At 32.3% G+C, this 15,787-nt stretch overlaps 1 non-coding gene across 1 annotated transcript; it reads left to right on the top strand.

Moving 5' to 3' along the window:
- Positions 1-816: 816 nt before the first annotated feature.
- On the top strand, positions 817-889 carry TRNAT-UGU (transfer RNA threonine (anticodon UGU)). Its single transcript has one exon. It is a non-coding gene; the product is annotated as a tRNA-Thr (tRNA).
- Positions 890-15,787: the final 14,898 nt, after the last annotated feature.

The following is a 15,787-nucleotide window of genomic DNA, read 5'->3' as shown; positions in this document are numbered from 1 at the left end:
TTATATAAATACAAAAATGCGAATGAAAAATTGGTAGAAGTTAAAAACTAAATGTCTATTAACAGTTATCCATAGCTTTCATTTTGTATGCATTTCTACTCAATTTCTGTATGTTAAAAAAATTTTAGCCCAGTTGGCCGATTTGTCCATAAAGGTTATTGATTTCGTTTTGACATCTTGCGTTGGTTCACTATAAACAGCGTTTTACTTTTCAAATTGTCGCCACCAGATATTAGAGCCCTGCATTATATTTAAAGAAATTAAATAATGAAGAATCTCCATGAATGCATGTATGTTTCTCTCAGTGTAAAAAACAACGGTACCTAGAGACATCAAAATTTAAATAACGTAGTCCTCCACTCGAATATGGGCATCTGGAAGTGAAAATTTGGAATTTGGAATATTTTTTTCGATTTGTATAATATTTTGTAATCTTCAACGAATTTTTATGAACAATCTCAATGATTTTAAAGCGAGCAATAACAACATTGTAAGAAAAAAATATTTTTATCTAAATATTTAAAAGATAAAAAATTTTGAATCATTGAATCAATATTTTCAATTATTTCGTAAATCTAAATAATACAATTCTGAGTGTTAACTTTCTCTGTTACGTGCGTAACGCAACACACTAAACACACTTATGATAAAAAAACGTTATAAACCTAAAATTTCAACTCAGTTAAAATATATTTTAACTTAAATTTCAGTTAAAATATATCTTAAATTTTAAAATCTTAAATATAAAGCTATATATTTCAAAAAATAACCATTTCATATAAAACCATAACAGCAACCCTATAAGGTATTTCTCCCGCCTTCGTAGTGCAGCGGTCAGCACGCTCGACGTGTATTCGAGAGGTCCGTGGTTCGAAACCCGGCGAGGGCACTGCTCATTTGTCATCCCTCCTGCTCTGAAATATCTAATGTCTCTACAGTGACGCCGGAACTAAAAAAGGTGGTGGATGACGATTCTCCGCCAACATGATTTGAGAACTGGGACCCCTAATTCCCAGTCGCCCTTTAAAAGAGGGCAGTATATAAGGTGTTTTTCCGCCTTCTTAGCGTGCCTTCGTGGTGTAGTGGTCAGCACGCTCGACGCGTATTCGAGATGCCCGTGGTTCGAGTCCTGACGAGGGCATTGCTCCTTTTTCATATCTTCTGCTTTCAAAAAAATGCCTAATGTTTCTACAACCTGCTTCTAGAAAGAGACATAGCCAATAATACGTTGTAAAAAGGCCCGTCTATGCCTAAGAGAAGTAAATTAAGTCTATGACTTGTACAGTGTCTTATAGACTTATTATTTATTACTAAGATGTTCATAGATTATTAATAAATTACCAGTCGCCTCATAATCATAATTTTCTTAAGAGTTTCATCTAGGTTACTTTAATGTTCCCAGGTATGCTTATACGTTACCTAATTAAACAATGCGTTCACATCAGCTCAGGACACAGTTGACACTTGAATGCCTTTATTTTAATTTACTGAGATAAGCAAAAGTTAACGATCGTTGCGGATATATTTCACTTAACGATGATGTACCTTTTCGACATGACATGCATGACATTAACACTTATAGTTAGTACATTTACTTTTCTTTTTTACCAATCTTCCGCTCAGCTCGCCGATTCCAATACCCATTTTATATTTTTGATTTTTAATAAATTATCAGTCTCTCACCTTCTAATATTTAATTTTTTTTATTTCGGAGTTATTTTTCTAACAAATATCAGAAATGCTTAAAACTATTTATCTTCGTAATTAAGTGATAAATAAATATTAACTCAAGTGGGATAAATACGAACTTCTTTATATTATATTGTACATATAACGTATTTTGTTTAATTTAGTTTTTATATATTTTTTCTTACTATTTTATACAAATTTTTAATTGTATTCAAGTTAAATATAATTAATTAAAATAATATATAAGTATATTAATTCAATTACTTATATTTAATTCCTCATTTATTACGGTTATGCCCTCCTTGTGCTTTGTTTAATTTCCTATGGATTTACATATATCAGAATGAAATAGAAAAATTTGATGCAGATATCACATGAATTTTTTGTAAGGCCTATTAAATTATGCGCATATTTTCCTGCATTTCATTTAAATTTATATTCCTGGATTTCACTAGATAACTTCTTATTCAATCAATTCAGTTCTCACTTCAAAGCAAAGAAAAAATACATAAACCCCAAAATATCTTCATTAAAAATTGTAAAATACAGAAAAAGCTAAAACGCCAAATAGATTTAAAACCTTTAAAAACAATTTTTATAATTACAATTAGAGTTTATAAATTAATTAAAATTAAGCAGAAAGACAGATTTTCCGGTGCACAAAACTTTTGGCTTCACTGGCCAAAAACATACTGAATTTGGTGGAGAAAGTGACTTGATTGACTATGCTACCAATATTAAAATGTAAACAAATGGCTTAGTAGAACTTAAACCCATTTTAAATTGTTGAATTCTACAGCTATTGTATGCAGATTAACTAAAGGCATAAAATCCTTAACTGCAACATAAGAAGAATATAATTCAATCATTTTTAAAGTAAAAAATTCACAATTTACCAACATTTAAAGATTTAAAAAACTTAGCTCACCGAGCCGGGTGACAGGGTGGGTATATATGTGTGTGCTTTTAATGCAGCCGATTGCAACCAAAACGGGAGGTGCATATATATAGCAGTCATGTTATAGCAGACCCATATACAAAATTTCAACGTTCTGAGGCTGCTCGGTTTTGAGTTATGCTAGATACATGCATATATATGTACGTACACATGTACGTACAGATGTCACGAAAGAGACTCTTCTGAATCCATTTTAAATCCCTTTCACAAAGCGTTTTGAGAAAAAGGGTCCTTTATTCTGTCCGTACAGACAGATATAATGCAAAAACATAGTTCAAATGAAATCGAGAGCGGTCAAAATAGATATTTTCGTTTAAGTACGATACTCCAAAATTTTCGCAGTTATATTAATTATTTGACTTCGTGCAAGGAATTAAAAACGCGCATCCACATCTGGAAAAATATTGTTCCGAAAAACGTTCATAAAAGTATGGATGAAACCCATACTTAAAAATATATTTATCAAATGAACATTTATTGGGCATTTTAGCAATACGGACTGAGTGATAAGAAGACTTTTCACAAAATTTGATCTATACCAAGTTTGAAGATACTATATTTTTAAGTCTTTGAATTAAATTCGTTGGAGTACTTCATATAATAAAGAAAGAGAAAGAAAAGAAACAACATAGCAACAAAAGGAAAGCGGGTGGTTTGGCATGAAACAAAGAGTGTTTGTTGTAAGCCAAGAAATGTGAAGAGAAAAAATGTTCACGCGGACCATGTGAGATGGCTATCACTTTTAGCTTCCTAACAGACTGACGTATCACTAGTGATTCATTGTCTTCGTCAACAGCAGGGCAGTTGATAATGATTTTATTTATAGACAAAATAAGGTATTTTAGCCCTCAATTATGTGTCGCACATAATTAACCAAATACCTGTTAGTTCCTTTCTATTTGCCGAAAACCGAATAATTTTCATCTATTCTAGGTACATAAAATTTTTACCATTTATCCAGCAAAAAACCTAAATTCATTTACAAATGCAATAATAAATAAGTTTAATATAGCATACTTTTAAGCATGTTCAAACTTTGTGAAGTTGAATCAGAATATCAGTAAATTGAATACAGAGAGCAGAGCTGCTCCATTTAAGGTATAATTCTTACTAAAGTAAGCTAAGATTTTAATTGAAAAAATGAATATTTTGTAAGAAATTCAAGAAATTTTTTGAAGCCAACATTTTCAAGCTGTTACTTTACAGAAAGTTGTTAAACCACGAGGCTTTACTTGCCAAAACAGTATACGAAGTTTAAAATGTGATCTATGACTCACAATTAGGAAAAGCTGGAAAAAATCAGGGCATGAATTCAAAAAAATTGAGCTCTAATCTAACTCTCGCCGTAAAAAAATTCATTACCTCAAAAGTAAGTGGGCGAAAAATTTTATATTACGCTATTGTCATTAATTGGAAGAGAAATTGACGGTGACTCTCCTAAAAACCGTGTAACATTCAACAGTTTTTTGGTCATAAAAGAAATTTTACGTAACTATGTAGTATGAAAATTAGTTAAGGTTGAACAACTTTTGTTATCGAGTAGGAACACAGAAATAGATATTTCAGAAATTCCCTAAAGAAAAGTTTCAAAAACGCTGTTATCTAAAGAATGATATGAACTGCCATCTAAGGCCATGACTAGCTCAGGGTAGATGATGATCCTTCACCATATTTATTCAGATGCTGCACGAATGCTCATACATTGTGGAATCAGTTCATTAGTATATGTACTTTATTCTGAAGGTTTAATTAAACAAGACTCTAGTACATGAACTCAGAATTAATCATTCAGACACCTGAAGAAGACCAATACAGACAATTAGCTGCAAGCTAGGGCAAATTGTCTACAAAGATTCAATTATGATTATTGTAGCAGCAACCATAAATGATATATCATTTTTAATAGATTGCATAAAGTTTCTTTTCTAAGATGACCTCTACATTATACGGACTGAAATTTACATATCATCGGCAGTATGTTACATAACAGACCATTTGAATCGGCATGTTTCACAGTCATACGAAATGGACTAAAACATTAAAGAAAGTCCATACTTAACACAAGTATAAGTTAGTCTAGATATTTGTTGTGTATCATCAGTAATAAAGTAAATGTGAGAAGAATCGTTCACTTCCAGTTGTCAAAGTGATATACCATGAACAAAATATTATCCTTCAAATTTTAAGTGTGTTTGTGATGCCGGTTTGCACAAAACATTTACTATCAGTTGATACTCAAAGCCTTGAGCATTACTAAGACGTTCTTCTGACCTAGATTTACATAATCAGAAAAACTTTGTGGGTAATTTTTATTATATTAATAATAGTTTTATATATTTCGAATAGTTATGCCACTGAATAAGCATAAACGAACGAGCAAAAGTATGTGCACTAGCAACTTAAAATATCAGACATGCAGACGATATCCTATACTTTAAGGAATGTCTAGGTGAATACCAATTAACATAAAAATTAATAATTAGAAAACGATATATTTCATCTATCCCCAGCTCAGCTAGCAGAATTATATCTTCAAGAGAAGATATTTCTGTTATTGAATTGATCAGTTTGGTTATTAGGTTTAAATCAGCTGGGCAAGTGTTATATATTTAAAAAAATATATGTTTCTATCCATACAATGTAATCTAACTTTGTCAGGAAGCTTTAACTTGCTTTGTAAGAAAAATAGTCGCTATTCCTTATTAAGCCCCCTTGTCATCATAAATCACAAGGTGTATCGGACTGTTATCAGATATGACTACACTTTATATGGAAGTGCCTCTTCCATTAATTTCCATACCTTATTTTTTATACATTTATTTATTTTGTGAACTAATATTTCATTGAAAACGGCTTCTGCTAAAAATATGTTTATGCCATTTAAAGCATAATTCAATATACGTTTTCTTCAAATTTCTTTCGAAATTTGTTCATACTATGAACTCTAAAGATATCTAAATAGTACTTAATTAAATTAGTTTTACTTAACGGCGAACCATTGGAAGTTAATTCATTAACTGACAAATATCGTTTTGTTGTTTGACTTCTGAATTAAATATCGTTCCTCTTACTGCTTCCTATGAACTTAAGGTGCAATTGAAACAGTAAAAGTTAACATAAAAGTTTATTCCTCGCATTTTGTCGAATTTTCACTTAAAATAATGCGAAACAAGTTGTTCAGTTTCTAGTTGACAGATACTTTCTAAAACTCTACAGCACATTAGCCGAGTTATAACTCCAGAAAATCTGCATGAAGGTACAACCTAGAAGAATAAGACAGGAAACCAAACTAACTCTCACAACACTTACCATTAAACTTTTCATTTAATTGCATCAGCATCTATGAAAAGGTGAAGAAATAAAAGTCCCAGAACTTCCAAAACCAGAAATATAAGTTTCTACAACAAAAAAATCAGCCCATTACCATGGCAACGAATTCCACGTTTAGTGATAACAATTTCAGTATTCTGAATTGAAGCGTAACGTTGTTTATTGAATCTTACGTGATCTGTTTAAATGATCCTAAGTTCCATCTGCACTAGTGTTTTTACTGTTTTTTTTATTTATTTATTTAGCGTGGACGGCGCTGCATGAAATCTAAAGCTAGGGAGAAATATCTATTTCATCAATTTCAAATGTCCATTCGAAAGGGAAGTAAATTAAAATGTAGCCTGATATAAAAATATAAATGCTTTGAAGGTTGTAAGAAAATTAGAGAAAAGTAAATACTTAAAAAAAGTTAATAAAATAAAAGTATTCGTACGCAGAAATTATGCTTTCCGAAATTAAAAATCTTTCAGAATGTTCGCTTAAGCTTATAATACACAACATGAAATATATTTTTAGAGGCATGAAATTATGACATTACCTAAATGAACAAAAATAGTTCATAGAAATCGGGAGAAATATATCGTTTTAGTGTTGTATCAATTAAGGAAAGCAATTATGCTTTTTGTCAATAAAAATTCATCAGACGTTCACAGGAAATATACTTCTATGCTTAAGATATCGCAGCTGTCAGCCGTCAAAATTGCAACCCACGTTGTTAAAGAGAGTCGGATAAGAAAATTGGAATGTGACGCAATAGGTTTATGCAAGTGGAAAATAAAAACCAAGACATGGTTCCAGTTGCTGAAATAACTATTTTATGAAATTTTAATCCTGAATGCATGCATTATCAAGCTGAAATATGCATTTTTCTCTCTACCAAACGTTCGTTATGTGTAACGAAGTATTCTAACAGCTTTATTAGAAGTACATCTTTACCACCGTGGGAGTACAATTGGTAGCAGAGAAAAAAAAGCCCATTCCAATAATAATCGAGTCACCACTTTTTTAACGGCTGAATAAACCTTAGATAAGACTAACTAGAGTAAAACATGCCAATGTGTTCTAGATTCGCAAATTTGTTTCTGCATTAGGATCAGTAGGAGTCTCGTCTTTATTTGAATTTATATTTAAATTACTATCGAAATGTTTAGAGATTATTTGGAACCTAATATTCTCACAGTATGTTTCACTCTAACAAGCAACAACTTAATCACTATAATAATCATATATATATTATTCTTCGTTCTTGTAGAAAGATTGAGGACACTTTGAGCACCTTTCTACTGAGCCTTGTGTTCTGAACTTTAGAAGACTATTTTGATTTGCGGACTTCATTGGACTTTATTTGACAAGAAATAAAGTCCAATGAAGTCCGCAAATCAAAATATCTTACATTTGCATGTGGAGTCAATAATATTGTTTACAAAATGGAAGGACTCACACCACCTGAACTTTTGTCGACCTTATCGAAACAGAGTAATTTTATTATTATTTTTAATCAATTAATGGTTCGGGAGTCTCTTGGAATACATGACCTTTGGCGATTGTGACTTGCTGGGCCTGTAACTCCCACCTCGGTTTATGCTTATGACTGCGGCTCCAACGTTCTTGGAAATCTCCAAATATTATGAGCTTCGTTTTTGTGCTTCTCCATTTTCGAAGACATTTTTTTCACTCATCAAGAATTTCTCTGTTGGAATTTTCTTTTACTTCTTGGAATTTTATTTTACATCAATTAATGATGAAACGCAAATTTTAACAAACTTTAACCGATTTTCATTAATAAATTAGAAATTTAAAAAAATCCTAATCTGTCATAATGTTTCTTCTCGTACGTTCAAATTAGTTTTTAAAATTACATTAAGAAATTCTTGATTTCAACAGCTGTGAAAGAATGAAGAATATAAATATCATACACATTGCAATGAACCTTCTCCGAGGAAACCACTTCCATGAGATTACCATCAATATAAGGTGACGTATTTATGAAAATGTACATAGTATCAGCTGCTGATCTCTGAAACGATCGCTTTCACAGAAGGCTAAATGTCACAGTTGGTCATATGTTTCACTGATAAAATTCGCATTTCAATCTCATCCCCAATATTTTTGGATAGATTATAACGTGTTCAATATGTTGTAAACTGACCATAGTTGGTATTTCAATTCCATTAATATAGTAAATATAGGATAACTGGTTCCGTTAAAATATAGTTTGTGCGACTAGTAACGTTATAAATTGTATTAACAATTATATTTCTTGTTTGCTCAAGCCTTCTCAATTCAGAATTATCAGAACTTAATTTACATTCAAGTAGAAACAGCAAGCTTATATCAATTCATAGTTGGCAACTAGCAATGAGTAGCAATTTACTACGTAAATAACTCTTCAATGTTACCTCTTCTTATTAGGGAGTTATTGCATTTTGCTTAGTGCGGCGGTTGACGCAATATACAACGCAAAATATTTTATTAATAATTTCCTTATCGCTGGTGAACTTGAAATCATGCAATACAAATTTTAAGTCTCCTTGCTGCTGCACCTTTCAGCTGCTGGCTGAGTTTTACAATAATTTACAATAAAATCATTAATGCGGAAAGTGTTTATGCAAAGGTATATCAGTGGCTTTTACAGCAATTTCTTTCTGCCCATACGCCTCAGTTCATATCCAGGAATGCACAATAATGATGGCTGCTTCATTCAGCATTTATCATGAGATTCGTTTATTGATTGATAGGTAAAGAGCTGTCTTGTCAACATAAATAAACATATAATTAAATGCATATTCAATAAAACTTTTACAGCCTTAATCCAGTGTTTTTATGTGTGTTTCTTTGCAGTTGTATTATTACACATTAAAAACTGAAGAAAATACTTTTTTTCGTATTCTACCTTTCATCTTATCTTTCTCAGATAATATAAAGAACAGATCACATTAATATTATTTAAAATATTATTTAAAAATTAACAGCATTAATTTAAGGATTAAGAAAATATCTTTTTTAAAATTTTCTGGTCCCTTTCAGTAAACATAATAACCTTTGTGGCTACACTTTGAATTTAAGCAATAATAGATGTATTTTGCTGATCTATATTTCATTCACACCATAATTATAATTTCTACATAATCATAACATTGATAGTATTTTCTACTATGTCTAACTTATTTTACTCGGTCACACGAGCTTTACTTTCTACTTCAAAAGCTTCCACTTTTACAATGCAAACAGCAAAGAGTATCACGCAAAGCACAAGCGTGGCAGATGTATTTTTTATACGTAAAGTTAAAAAAAAATATATATAAAAATCAGTTAAAATAAAACAGCATAAAAAGGGGAAGTCATTGAACACTGGCTGACGTGCTCTTCAGTCAGATATCACCTCCTTCCCCGAAATCGCAAGCAGGTGTTGGAAAACCCCTGTTGAAGCAGGGGCGGCAACGGAAGATCGATTATGTAATCCGGTAGCAACGAATGTCTCCTCCCACGGTAGCGAAAGGTCTCCCTGCTTCTCATCTGTTGCATTCAGGGCCTATTTTTCAAGATGAATTGGTAAAATGGAGGGAAAATTCGGGGAAAAGGATTGCAAGGTTCTAATTTTTTTTAAGTTAAAAAATCTAAATTTGTGAGAACTAGGAATTTTGATTTTTAACAACGAAGGATTATGAAACATTTTCCCATTATCTGAGCACCATATATGTAAGAACTCCAAATATTCGAAGAAAACCGAAATCGAATTATATCCGGTTATTTGAAAAATTCGGATAAATGTTTAATTAAAAAATTCGGATTATGTTTGGTTTGTCTCCTTTTCGATTAATAAAAAACTATTTACTGTAATAAAGGTAACTGGATTTTATTTTCTATGTATCATTTTTAATTTTTAAAGCTATAGAGTTAAAATGAAAATAATTTTATTTCCATGAAATTAAATATAAAATATTCTTTTGCTGACAAAATTAAACAATGAAATAATTTGTCCTTGCCTAAGCAAACAACCAATTATACTGACGTCATATTATGACCTTTATATGGTTTATTTTTTTAAAAAGATTGCTGGGACTCAGAACGGCTCATGGAACAAACGAAGAAAAGTAGGCTTATGTATAATACTTGTTTTTCAATTTTGTTTATTTCCTGGTATTGCAGCCCATTTCAATTAGAATTAGATACATGTATTCAGCATGAAGATACAGTGGCGGACAATCAAACTTCCTTACCTGACAAATAGTGCAAAAGTGTGCAAATAATATGTTTTATCTAAAGATCATATTGCAGCAATAAAATAAAGTTGTAAGGTTAATCTTTAAGTTTTACAAGGATTCATATATTATTTACACTTAATTACTCAGGAAAATGAAAAAGAGTGAAAAGGGCAGCATTTAACAAAACGGGAAACAAAGTAATTGACACACAAATTTTGCATAAATTATACATAACTGCAGTCATATTACGCGCACTTAGATGTGTTTTATACGCTGCCAACAAATTTCAGTGGGGTTCAGATCAGAGCTACACCCAGGACAGGCCAAAGCCTTTAATATCAGAATTTGGCCTGAACCTAAGGATTGAAATAGGGAGCAAATTACATTTTTTAATATCCGTTATATTATAGATACCTGTAAAAGAGCAACAAAATCATGCATAAATAAGTTAGATCGTACATACCGATTTCGCTGTATGACAGGGCTTAGAGCCCTGATGAAAAATCAATTTTCAGCACCTCTGAAATAATTCCGAATAACTGTCTGTAAATACTCATCCAAGGTGTGAATATAAACTTACTTACCACTGACTCAGATGCTGTATCGTCTGTTATATGTCTCAGAATTTGTACTCAGTTGTAGGAGCATTCTATTGTCGATAGGCCTAAAAGCTCTACAGAATATTACTCTTTTAGCGGAATTTATAAAGTTATTTCAGAAGATGGATATCTGTGGTTGTTAAAGAGACCCTGTCAAGACTTTTACTGCACTGGATGAGGAGTTTAGCAATGTTTTATGCGCCGTGATTCTGAGATTACAGAGAATGATGAATCTAGAAGTCAGTGGTAATTTGGATATAAGAAGTTATTCTGATGCATTTATACTGAACAATATCAACTGGGTATATTAATGTACATCATATTTTTCTGTTCGCATATTTGCAGAGTTCCTGTGTAATATTTGCTTGTCATATTCATTGTAGTCACTTTGCATTCACAGTTACATATAAACTGATTGCATTCACAATTAAATTTAAGACATTCAACTCGTTTGCCGGATACGCATGACTAGGCCATTTGGCTCTCTGGGAATCAATATGTAATCTGGATGATAAACTTCACTTTAGCATCTCCAAAAATACCGCTTACCGTCCAATCCGTCTTGCATTCATCCGAAACAATTACTGAGTTTCTCTGAGCCTCTGTCAATGAAACATTTCTTTTTTCCAAGAAAGTCGCTTCTGCACCATTTTTCTTTAGGTTAAGTAAGAGCTTTTTTCTTGAGGCGATACGCATGCAGACCGCATTCCGCGAAACGTCTTTGGACAGTTCGTGCGCTTAAATTAACAACTCAGTCTTTCCTAAATTCAACTTCTAAATCAGAAACACTTGCGTAACGATTACGGAGAGACATCTGTTTCATATATCGATCGTCAGATTCTGTGGTCTGATTCGGTTCTTCTATCATCATCACTAGTTTCACGTTCTAGTTTAATCACTCTGAAGACTGTCGATTGATTGCAGCCAATTTTTCAGCGATCGACTGTCGATTGATTGCAGCCAATTTATCAGCGATCACGCGTATCAAACATCCTTCTTTAGCTAAAGCAACTGCTCCACAGTTTTTCCCTTGCTTCAACTGAACATACGGAGCCATCATTTATCGTATAAAGAACGAGTATAATCGTTTTTCCCTTTCCCGCGCTAGAAATCGGATGACACATTACTCCGGAAGTTTTGTGTGATGCAATAATTTAAGTGAAAAATTTTGTGACGGCTACCGCATGTTTAATATTGCTGAAAGAAGCGTGATTCTTATTTTCAACCATTCACATTGGAATTAGAAAACTACAACTGTTGAATACACAGAAATCTTCTATTATAAAGCTATTCGTTGTAACGCAGTTTCTCATAGTACCCGAGTTTTTTTTAAATTACATTGTTAATAGTAAATAATTCACCTAACAATAAAATAATAATACTTCAAGTGTCAAAGCCTTTGCCAATGTTTAAGTGAACTCAACTAAAACCGTAAAACGATCCGAAATGAAAACTGTAATGATACAGATATTTAAAAAAAGAAAAGAACTTCATTAAAAATAAAATACTTTATGATATAAATAACTATACATATTGACATGAGTTTTAAGTAACTAAATGTACTAATTAATGTAATTTTGAATTTTTATAGCTTAAGATATTGCAATTTCTGTTGCTTCTTATCCTAATAATGTGAATATTGCTTTAAAAAAGTCACATAAGTATTTAGAGTTCGTGTGTATTACAACCACGATAGACACGCAATAACCTATCAAACATTTATGACTGTTTTATATTATGCCATCTGTATTCCGCCCAACGGGATAGTGGTTAGCGATGCTTCCTGTCGTACCTAAGGGTCTGAGTTCGAATTACGGAAAAAAGCATGGATGTTTGTAAATATATAGTATCTGTGCGGAATGGGGGCACTCTAAATATGCGGTGAGCTGAAAGTCCTCTCGAAAATTTGGTGTAAGAGGAAGAGAGGTGAGAGACATTTGGACTCGTTCCCTCGGGATGCTCGCCTTCAAATGTGGAAGCGGAACTGAGCAAAGTCGAACTCTCACCTATATGATGCTCAAGGGTCTTGCCAATGGCCGGCGCATTCTTGCCTCCTTGTCACAATGAATTTTGTGTACTTTATATCAGACAAGCGAGATGAACGGAAGTAAAACTTTAAATTTTTTAAGTACCTTTGATATGCGTTCACAGGTTGCTAAGCATAAATTTAGCGACAGGCCTGTCTAATAAGAATGACTCTTGTAACATTATGCCATTAAATCCCACTAAATACATCCTACCTTTATATGGGTGGAGCTTTACTTTGGCAGAATCCTAGGTGGCTTCCTTTTCTTCAATCAGAATCACATAAGCTTTACGCTGACATAGAGGTGGCATTGCTAATTGTTTGTGGCGTCAAAATGAGCCAGATACCATACATAATGTAAGACGATAGACGAGTTAGTTCTCTGTTATCCCACGGGGCCAACGGATACATCTATATTTTCTTGCTGTCCAAGTTCACTATATAATTGTATTGACATAATAATGCTATATATCTCTAAAGTCTGTATAAGCTCACGTAGAATTAATTATATGTTGGCCTCTGATTCCGATCCTAGGCTAAATCCTAAATTGGCTTTAGGTAATTTTTTCTCAGATTGTTCGTCACCGCACTGATCTTAGCGTGTATCTTTCAAGGAACGATTTTAAACAGAGAACTATTTACCTTATAGTCTAGAACAGGGATTTCCAACGTTTTTCTTCCACTAACCCTTTTTAAACGAATGGTTCTCTTCTTTGACCTTTTCACAGTTTTCTATCCAATATATTATATGCATAAATAGTACTCTAATACGAATAATTACACATAATATTTACTGTATTATTATTATTATTATTAATTTTACATATATAAACAATTTTTCAGAAACAAAATTGCAGATTCTAATTGCACCAATGTCCGCTTTTAATTATTGTGAACGCTGCATTTGATGTATTGATGTAATTATTTTTTTTTGTTTGGTATAACATCGCTTAACTTAATTCTTAAATCACCTCATTCGAAAGTACTTACCTGCTTTTTGTTTCAAATTCTAGTTTTGCTTTCTTCACATTTTTTATTGTGTTTTCTTATGTTCTTGCATTTTACTTTTTTACATTGCACTAATTGCATAAAAACTTACATTTTTAGAACATATTAAACAATTTCATTTTATTTTCCCTGTATAATAATTTATATTTCTTCCTTACTGCATGATGTAGCTTTATATTAATAGTAAATAATTAATTATAAATTTATAAATACTCTTTTTTTGTAATCAAAAGTATCTTGATTACGCTGATCATTTTCCACAACATATTCGGATTTCGATCCTCTATTGACCCTTTGATCATCATTGGCAGCTTTGAAGTTTTATTAACTCCCACGGGTTCAGTACCAACCCAAATGGGAACCCCTGATCTAGAATATCTGAGTGGATCAATGCCGAGGTAAGATCTTCAGTCATCGAAATGAATAATTGTTGCTTCTATAAGAAATCGAAGAATTAAACCATTAGTTTCGATATCCTGGCTCTTTATTTCCTGTGAAAAAGCATACAACTTTGCTCTTATGACTTTTGATTCAATGTATGAGGCTTATTCTGACTCCCTAATCGAAGTCAGCATCTGCTTGTTCGACAGCTCAAAACAGATTACACTGTGCCTTATGAAACGTTTCTGTAACAGCACAATAATTGGCTTAATGCAGGACACATTCTCTACAAAAACTTGTTAGATCAAAACGTATTTCTTTAATACAGCCAAGCGGAACAACTAACCACTATTGACTCCTGTGTGAGAGTGCTATTTATATAGGACGTGTTGTAGGGTTTTTTTTAATTTGCATAACAAATTTATTTTAAGTTTACCTGTTCTCAACTTCTCAAACTTCCCCTCACATTCTCTCGCCAGGATGTAAATTTTAAAGTTAAATGAAGTGCTATTTAAACGCGTGATTATCGCAGTTTATTCAGAGCGTGTTTCGCTAGCCTAGCGCACGTTTCGCTTTTATTTCGCGGTCACTCGAGTAAGCCCTTTGGCCTTATCAGTTTAGTATCACGCCGGTTAGATCTCTGTGAGTCCATCTCTTAGGAGTAATTTTGAAGTGCGTTCTTGCACTCGTTTTATTTTCAGATTTTTATTTTTATTCTAGTCTACGTTTAGTTATCGCTGCAAGTGAACGGTGTTTTGGTAACGCACGAAGTCCGTGCTGTCTGTTATTTTAGTTTGAGTTAATAAAGGGTTATTTTTCCCCTTTCTTCTGTGCTGGTATTTATTTCACGCCTGTGCGAGATTTCGCCAGGTTCATCATAGGATCTAAGTTAGTGCATGTGGACAGTAAGAGTGCAAGAAATTGCTATTTGTATGAGACGCATGGGAACTAATTTTTGCTCCGGGTGACGCTCGACGTTTTCTGTTAATTGAAATTAGTTACAGCGAGCATTTAACTTTAGAATGTCTATTCTAAGTAACTGAGAATAAGTTCTAAGTAAATAAAACAAAGGTAAGTGATATAAAAGGGAGAATATCATGCATCAGTATTAAAAATTACATTTTTCAAGACGCTGAATTATATACTTCGAGAGTATTCGGATAGCAGAATGAACAGAGAATCAACTAGTTATCATTCGATGTCGACAGAATAGAGCGCTATGTTTTTTATACGGAGAAACTTTTGTGCTCCTTTTCACAAGCTTTTTCAGTGAGATAAGGATAATCATAAGAAAGAAAAGGCTAAAAAAAGTCGCTAAAGAATCAAAGGGAAGAGTGCTAAAAGCTATTTATCTCATAAAAATAGGTGCTAAAAATATTCGCACAATTTGTTGAATTTCTTTATTGGACATCTTAACTTCTCAAACAATCTGTATGAAACCAATTATACATTTGTAAAAGTAATATTTCTTAAAATTCGTTTTCTAGTTACTATCATTAGTAGGTACACAAAATAAACATAAAATACGTAATAAATCTAAGGAATCAGGCTCGAGTTGGATTGTTAATAAACAGATAAATAAGAAAAATAT

The sequence above is a fragment of the Stegodyphus dumicola genome, chromosome 1, assembly GCF_044657685.1.
Source record: "Stegodyphus dumicola isolate Sdum_Otavi_A_Nest chromosome 1, ASM4465768v1".
Taxonomy (NCBI): Eukaryota; Metazoa; Arthropoda; class Arachnida; order Araneae; family Eresidae; genus Stegodyphus; species Stegodyphus dumicola.
The sequence above is the reverse complement of the archived record's forward strand: the minus strand, read 5'-3'. Positions and strand labels throughout refer to the sequence as shown.